Raw genomic sequence first — 9,167 nt, 5'->3', positions numbered from 1 at the left:
CAAGTCAAAGAATTATAGCTAAAATAATATTGGCTAGTTTTCCCCAGTTATTTACCTTGCTTTGGGGAAACATTTTGATATTTAAAAATTTGTTGTTGTTGTTTTTTTGTTTTGTTTGGTTGGTTGGTTTTTTCCAATGTGCGATTGGACTGAATTCACCTCAGTCTTCGATTACATCATCTAAAGACATGAAAAAGAATGAAAAGCTAATAAAAGAGTCAATGACAAGTCATTTCCAATCTCTGGCCACAAATGAAAGCTTTGTGGATTATGTAAATGCCATTTATATGTCAATGATTTCATCATCTTTTTATCATGTAACATCATGTATAAAGACATCGTGTTTGGGGGTGGGATGGGACAGGGGCAAAGATGAGTAATGTCCAGTGACTTATGTTATGATAATAGTTCTGTTAACTCCTGAAATGCAGATGTTGCCAAAATACCATCAATGATCATGTGTTACCATGAAAATGAAAAAAAAAAGAGAAACACTTGATTTTGGTTTTGTATAACAAAAGAATGATATACTGATATTTGTCAAGTATTTCTGAAGAGATCTTTGTTTTATGTGTTAACTACAGACTCTTTCCTTTCTGTTATGCTTTACTTTCAGTGTATTTCAGTATGATGTATGATGATTGTTGTTTGGTCACATCAGGCTTAACATCTCAGACTCAGTTTCGTGTTACTAACAGATGACTGCTTGTTGAAATTTCAACACCCAAACATGTACAAAAATCTGTTTATAGGGTTGCTTGATGGTGGCCAAGTGGGCAGACTGTGAAAGAGGCTTGTTGTTTTCTTGGATTATGATGACATGCTGATTTTGATTTAAAAAAATTATAATGTTGAATGAATTCCTATTTGTGAATAGTATTCCAACTCACCATGATGACAATTTCTGTTATTGAAACACATTTTGAGAAGGTCAAATAAAAATATTTTACATTCAAAAAATACTGTCCCAGCTGGATCAGTGGACTGTTTTTTAGCGTACGGATGTAAAGCAGAGCAGTAAACACTGTTCTTCCGCGTACAGCCTCACACACCTCCCAGACAGAGTCCTGAGGCCTAGATCCATCACTGTGCATAAAGTTCTGGCTGAAATAGGACTATTTATGTAATTAACAGCCACACGCTAGTGCACCCGGCTCTGCTGTAGTGTTCAGGGTGAGTCACACAACCAATAATATCACACAGAGCCACTGCACACAGATGCACACGAAGAGGGTGGCATAGCCTGAGACTGCCTGTGACTGGAGAACCCACAACCTGTCACAGTAAGTACCTGTAATTCATCAGTGGCTTCCTTCTCTGTGTGGTCTGCTTTTAGCAGCTACCACATCGGTCACCCACAGTGTTATGTATTGAATTCTGTGCTGAATGTGTATGCACCCTTGGATACTGCATGGCTCGATCCACTACAATACAGTTATACTTTTAGAAACCTTAAATGTTTCACTGGCATTTAGGACTGCTTGGCTGACTTTTTCAAGAAGATTATTCTCATATGCTCTATAATCTTATACCTCTATATATGTGTGCAGGTGAAAAAAGAAACTAATGTAATGTATCATAGCAAGGTTTTGAACTTCACCATGTCCTGATAAGCTTCAGTCACACAGGCCTAAAGATTGACTTCCTGACAAAATCTGGTTGCTAGGGAGAAATGGGATACACTTTATAATTAAGCTCATGACTAACGCCATAATTTGCCTGTAATTAAATTAAATTTCCCTGCAAATACCTTCAGTTAGGTAGAACAATGGGTCTTACTTAAAGTCAGGTTATACTTTAAGTAAATTTAAGTAGTCTGTAAATAATTTTAACTAATGTGCAAGTCATTCATGTCGTGCATGAGTAATTCTAAGCATTCCATAGCTTAGAAACAAGTAGACACAAATTGTTCTGTAAGTAATTTTAATTTAGTTAGTGAGTCAGTGTTTTCCAGACAAAGTTCAGCAGATTCTGGCAACCTGCTAAAGACCAAAGCAATTGCAAGGAGTTTTTTCCTTCCTCTTTGTGTCTAGTTTCACCTGATGACAGAAGGAACTTTCTCCAACCACTCGCCAACCAACCATGGAATTGTTTTTGAGTTCATATAGGTTTAGAAGTGGTGACAAAAGCCATGGAAACACACCATTCAGTGACACCTGTGCGTCTTGAAACAGACAGCTCACATCAGAATAGAAGTGTTTCCTTATGCTCACTGACAAGGATTGTTTGCAGTAGCTCTTCCTTTTAATTGAATAACTGAACCTGAAAAAATGCTAACATATATATACAGTGTAAGCGGGGGCTCCTCATTATACTAGAAAAACATTTAAGTTTCCTGTAATTTTTCTGTATGATACCATAAACACAGTTTATAGCCACCATGCTAAAGGTAGCATAGCAGCATAGCCTACATGCTCAGCTATCCTAGTTGTGCTAACACTTACAAGCTAAACCGCTGTTTACAACAATGCTAATTTACGCTAAACAAAAGCAAAGTCATTAAAACACGTTGCTCTGGTTGATATTTTTACATTCCATCTGCAAAGCTAAGAAATGGGGATAGCATGTATGTGACTTTAGAACTGCAGTATACATGCTGGGTTCGTTAAACACACACACACACATACACACACACACACACACACACACACACACACACACACACACACACACACACAACATATATCAAGCTCCCAGGCCTCTGGTAGAGGACCCGAGCTTGAAGGATAAACCACCCGCAGGGGCGTGCTGGGTTTATATATATATATATATACATGTTGTACGTATTTTAGGCATTCAGCTGGAACAGGAGAAAGTAATGAAGAGTGACATGCATCAAAGATGTCAGCCAGACACTATGTAGACAGTGCAGTTCATGGGTGTCATGTTATTCTGTAGGCCAACGAGGTGTCCCATTCTGTGACCCCGAGGTTGCAACTGAATGATGGAGAGCTGGAATACAGATGTTCCTGGAATCCTTTTCAGGAATCATTAGCTCTTTCACATTGTGTCAATAAAGACCCATCTAACAGAGAGAAATCTCTGAAAACAATTAAGTGATTGATTCAGATGTTGGAAGATTTGTATTGCAGCTAATAGAAAAATTAATATGGCTGTAATCGTGTGTCATTTGGATTTCTGTGTGGTCTTTCTGCCAAGGCTTTGCTTCTGACAGCAGCCTGTGGACTTACCACAGTCCAGATGCAAATACTTCTTCACATACTAGAATCCAACCTACCACAGTCAGCCCCACTTATGCTCAATCTGCTGACCTCAGCCTGCCACACAGTCTGATGGCACGCCAGACACATAAGGAAAAATTATGTCATTCTGAGATCAATGGTTATGTTTCTGCCAAACAATCAGACATCGTGTGCTGTGCATACTGCAGCAAACTGCTCCAAGTTCTTCTAACATTTACTGATCCAATAGTAAATGTACATATAAAGACAACTTACCAATATTTAACTATTACAGTACCATCAAGGATTTAATGAATTGCTTTAAGAAATTATAATAATATTTAATTATTATTATTATATGAATTATAACTATAAATACATAAATATAAAGGTATGTAATTGTTTTTTTAAACAAATCTAATTTGACATTTATAAGTATACTGCAAGAAGCCGAGGAACATCAATTAAATGTGTGAATGTGTGTGTGAATGGGTGAATGACTGAATGTAGTGTAAAGTGCTTTGGGGCCCTCAGGGACTAAGTAAAGCGCTATACAAATGCAGGCCATTTACCATCTAAGATTTAGGGTTTTTGCAGTGTAACCATTTTCCTGACTTCTATCACATTATTATACATTACCAGAAAAGAAAAGTAATAAGAAGAAGAAGTCCAACAGCAATAGTCCAACATAGCTTACACACTCAGTTGTCCTAGTTTGAAATCTTCAATTCTGCACCACTGAAATTGACTGACTGTGATTGGTATTGTTCCTGGTCCCTGCATTGCGCATGCCACCATGCATTGTGCGTGAAACAGAGTTCTTGGTTATTTCACGTGTATTTACTGAATCGTGCTAACATTTGCATCGCCACAGTGATATCTACAGGGAAGAAAATAAAAAGAGCAAACTGCAACCATGCAAAAACTACAGCGCAAAAACATTCAGAGTCAACAAGACACTGAATATGATGAACACAGTAATCAAGAAATGACAGAAGAAACAGGGCAAGGATGTGGAACAGATTTATGAGTGGGCGGGAAAGATCAGGAAATCAGGGGTTACTGCAGAGCTAGTGGGTGTGGAAGGGCTGGGCAGAAAAAAAAAACAACAAGAGCCGAAATCATGACACACAATGACAAATCTGAGTGGCTAAGGTTTGGCTGGTCACATATTTCATGTTTGCCTTCCTATTTGTGATGTAGGAGCATCGTAAAACTTGTTGCAATGTTGTCAGTTTTACACATCTTTGGGCATACACAAAATATTGGACATAGTTAAACCTACAGCAGCTGCCATGAAGCTCCTGGCACACAGTTTTGTGCTGATGTTAATGCCTGATGAGGTTTGGAACTCTGCAGTTATGGAGTCAGCAGAGCGTTGGACACTTTTATGTAATACTGTGTGCCTCAGCGCTCTGTGAAAACGCTCTGTAACTGTATGCGGTCTGACATTTTGTGGCTGTGTTGCTTTGGGTTCCTAAACACTTCTGCTTTGTTATAACACCACTTAGAATAGAATAGAATAGAATAGAATAGAATAGAATAGAATGATTCTGTAAAGTTATTTATTTCATATTCTGTATAGTTTTTCATATTTATATCCTGTACATAGCTTGTACTCACTACAGCCTGTACATACTTATAGTTATAGAATATTCACAACATACTTCATACCGTGTACATTATAACATACCATAATAGACCCATTTCTGTAATATACTTACATATCTATATTATTGCTAATATATATTGTAATATATCTATATCACTAAAGCACTTCTGGATGGATGCAAACTGCATTTCGTTGCCCTGTACCTGTGCATGTGCAATGACAATAAAGTTGAATTCTATTCTATTCTATTTATTTCATCAGCCTAGGAGTTTACATACTTTCTCCGCGCTGAAGACAGTTAACAAGAGCTTATTCATGTGCTCTAATTTACTTTTTTTGTTTGTGTGTGTGTGTGTGTGTGTGTGTGTGTGTGTGTGTGTGTGTATTTTTGTCCTAGATTCTGACGCAGCAGTTAGGGGCAAACTCTATGTCCGAGTTTGTCTTTGCACAAGCAGTGCAGAAATGGCTCCGATACGCCCCAGATCGTTTGGGTGGTGCAGGACGCACATCATGCATCCCCATCCCAGAGTAAAAAATTACAAACTTCTGTGAAACATATAAATGTAAATAGGAAACTGTCTTTTAATAAAGTATTTAGCAAACGAAACATGCCTATTGACCTTTTTTTGTTTATTTTTTTTCTCTGTTACATCACATGCAATGCTTTCTTATTTTAGGATATTAATATTGACATGATACATTGTGAGACATTTGTTTGTTTTTTTTATAAAGGGTGTCCAATTTAAGGAATAAGTACAATTATGTGTTTAGGTGGTTGAAGTATTGATGGAAACATGCAGTAGTTTAGTATTGGTTAAAATACCTATAAAGAAAGGTAGATTTCCAGTCATGATTTAACTGTTGTTTTAATAAAAAGCAACTGTGCGAAAGAGGTGGAAAATCAACACCATCATCAGTTTGCTGACGACACCGTCGTGGTGGGCCTGATCTCTGATAACAACGAGACGGCCTACCAGAAGGAGATTAGGTCAACTGAGTGCCCAGTGGAGAGAGTGGACAGCTTCAAATACCTCGGAGTTCACATCACGCAGGACCTGTCATGGTCCTGTCACATCAACACCGTGGTGAAAAAGGCCCGACAGCGTCTCTACCACCTCAGACGCTTGAGAGACTTCCAACTGCCCTCCAAGGTGCTCAGGAACTTTTACTCGTGCACCATAGAGAGCATCCTGACGGGAAACATCTTAACCTGGTTCGGGAACAGCACCATGCAGGACAGACGAGCTCTACAGAGGGTTGTGCGGTCAGCTGAGCGCACCATCCGCTCCGAGCTCCCTGACCTGCACTCAATCTACAGCAGGCGGTGCTGGACCAAGGCCAGGAAGATCGTGAAGGACCTCAGCCATCCCAACAACAGACTGTTCTCTCTGTTGAGGTCAGGAAAGCGATTCCGCTCCCTGAAGACCAACACAGAGAGACTGAGGAGGAGCTTCTTCCCGCAGGCGATACGGTCTCTCAATCACACCACCACACAGTACTGACCCACACATATGAGTTCTTACACACACACTGGACATTCTGGAATTGTAACTAGTGATGGGCAGATGAAGCTTCATGAAGCACTGAAGCTTTTCATCCAATTGGTTCACCCCAGCGCAAAGCTTCTTGAAGCTTCATTTGCTCTAGTAGGACACCTACTGGACGTAAAAATATTAGTTGGCATGAATTTGAAGAGTGTGGCCTTTTGCACACAGCCTGTAAATGTCAACAACAAAAGGAGTGTGTAAAACATGTATATTGTAGTGATGGCAGTATACTGTGTATATTTATACTGGCAGTATGGAAAATGATTATTTGGAAATGCTTAAAATGGAAATGATCATTTACTGTGAGGTGAGGTGTGGTTGGGGTGTGGACAGTAGTTGTGCTTTTGTAACGTTGAGGTATGGACAGCTACACACTGAGGCTTTGAGCCTCAGTCCTGCCTGTTCACATTTTATTCTGTAAAAACTAAATTTTCACTGCTTTTATGACCTTTTTAGTGGGGAGAACATAGCTAGGATTTAATGATTTAACAAATCTTTTGAATCCTTTGTCCTCCACAATGCTAAATGGCTGGGAGTCCTCGATCACCATGCTAACCAGGTCTTCATCTATTTGAGATTGTTCTCCTGAGGAAAGACAATAAAGACAAAGCACAGATATAAATATCACACACGTAACTTATAACAGTTGTATAATATTGTTATATCATTTAGTAACATTACTGCATGCTATATTATCATTGCATTTGATGGCTCACCTGGTCTTGCTCCACAATCGGTGTTCCCCTTATTCTCATGCAAAGCTCTGTAGTGCCTAAGCATGGATGAGGTGTTGTTGTTATATCCCAGCTCCCTGGCACATAGCAAACACTTCACCTTGTACAAAAGTACAGACAGCTTAACATAAATTGTATTGCACCATCAGTATTATGAAAATACATCTTCTGTAGAAATTTACATACCTTGTTGGGAGGAATAAGATCAAAATGTTCCCACACAGGGGAGGACATCCTCCTCTTCTTAGCTGGCTCCATTCTCTCCTGACTTTCTCTCTCATAAACCTCCAAACTGTCTCCAAACTCTCACTAACCGCAACTCTCCATCAAACACCCACATTTTGAATGAAGTCTGAGGGGTTTATATCGCTGTCATATCTCGCGGCAAAGTTCGAACCACTTCATGAACCAGTCACGTGGTACAGCCGGGCAGCGAGGCTTCGGACGTCATCATTTTCAGCTCCTCCCATAAATGAAGCAAGCCTCGATACGCGCATCGCGGAAACGCCCCCTCCATTACTCGACACAAGCTTCGAAGCCTCGATACAGAACGTCACATCACTATTCTGGACATTGTTTTCACTTCATCACTTAAATCACTGCTGCTGTTATTGTGTATATATTTATTTATACTTCTTGTGTATTTTGTTCATACATTCTTATATAGTTCTATATTGTGTATTTTGTTGTACAGTTATTTTATTTTCAATTTAATTTATATATTTTATCTTATTCTTTCCCAGTGTGTTGTACAGTTATTTCACTTTTAACCTTAATTTATATTTTATTCCTTCCTAGTTAAATTTACCCTTTTTAATTTTTCATATTTATTTCCTATCTTATTCATAGCCTTTTCCTTTTTTGTTTTCTTTAGGTCACGAGCAGTTGTCCAAGCATTTCACTACATATCGTACTGTGTATGACTGTGTACGTGACAAATAAAATTTGAATTTGAATTTGAATTTGAACTGTGCGAAAGAGGTGGAAAATCAACACCATAGCTCAACAGTGTTTCAATATCAGAATCTGACATTGTTTCAATGTCAGCAGTATTAGAAAATATAACGTTGAATCAATGTCAGGTTTCAACATTGATTCAACATCAAAACCTGACGTTGTTTCAACGTTAAAAAAGGGTGCAAGAGTGACGTTAGGTCAACGTCACACTTCAACGTTGATTCAATGACACAGCCTGATATTGACTCAACATTGTTTCAATGTTTCCTTGCTATCTGGTAAGTCTCAGTTATTGTATTTTTATTTTTTGAAGATGCAACAGTTACCGTTCCTGTTGCCACCGATTTTCAGTCCACTTCAACTATTTCAGTTGTTGTGTTTGTTTGTGAGAAGCTGCTAGGAACAAATTTCTTAAAAATACAATTTAAAATGAGTCTTTGTTATGACACGATGGTGGACTACGGGAGCAGAACACACAGACATGTTTTGGACACAGTGCAGGGGGTTATACATACAGTGACACAAACAACACAATTCCTTTGTTCTGGGAATCCATCCTACCTCAAAAAACATCCTACCCAATGTTTGCGCAGAACACCAAACCCAAATTAACTTCTTTTTCTCTCACCATCCGCAATACTTCTTAAAGTTATGGTTAGGGTCAGGGACGTGCAGAGGGGGGGGCTAGAGGGGCTTGAGCACCCGCCCCTTTCCTGATGAGTGCCCAAAGTGCCCTTTTGTTGAGGCAACTTTTAAATTTTTTTTATTTATTTATTTATTTATGTGTGTGTGCGTGCGGAGTCCTGTCTGTGCCCCTCAACAATAATATTTAACTATTAATCATAGTTTTGCTAAATAAAAGGATCTGGCTTGCATCAGTCACATGATCACATTTAACCAATGATCGCCCTCGACGGCAGAACGCGCTGGTTACGAGCCGGGAACGAGCTCACAAAGAGCACGCGCATTTTTTGCGGTCCGGAGCTGTAGGAGAAACACAAGTTAACTCAGAGACACAGACTGATGCGACAAAACCAGTAAGTAGGTGTACAGCGCACACTGTAGTGTGTAGCACCCAGGAGTATTAGCTTATTACGTACACGTTGGTAAGCTGTCTTGTTGCAACTGACGAACT

Source organism: Haplochromis burtoni, unplaced genomic scaffold, assembly GCF_018398535.1.
Source record: "Haplochromis burtoni strain Fernald_Lab_line unplaced genomic scaffold, NCSU_Asbu1 Contig_390, whole genome shotgun sequence".
NCBI classification, from domain to species: domain Eukaryota; kingdom Metazoa; phylum Chordata; class Actinopteri; order Cichliformes; family Cichlidae; genus Haplochromis; species Haplochromis burtoni.
The sequence above is the reverse complement of the archived record's forward strand: the minus strand, read 5'-3'. Positions refer to the sequence as shown.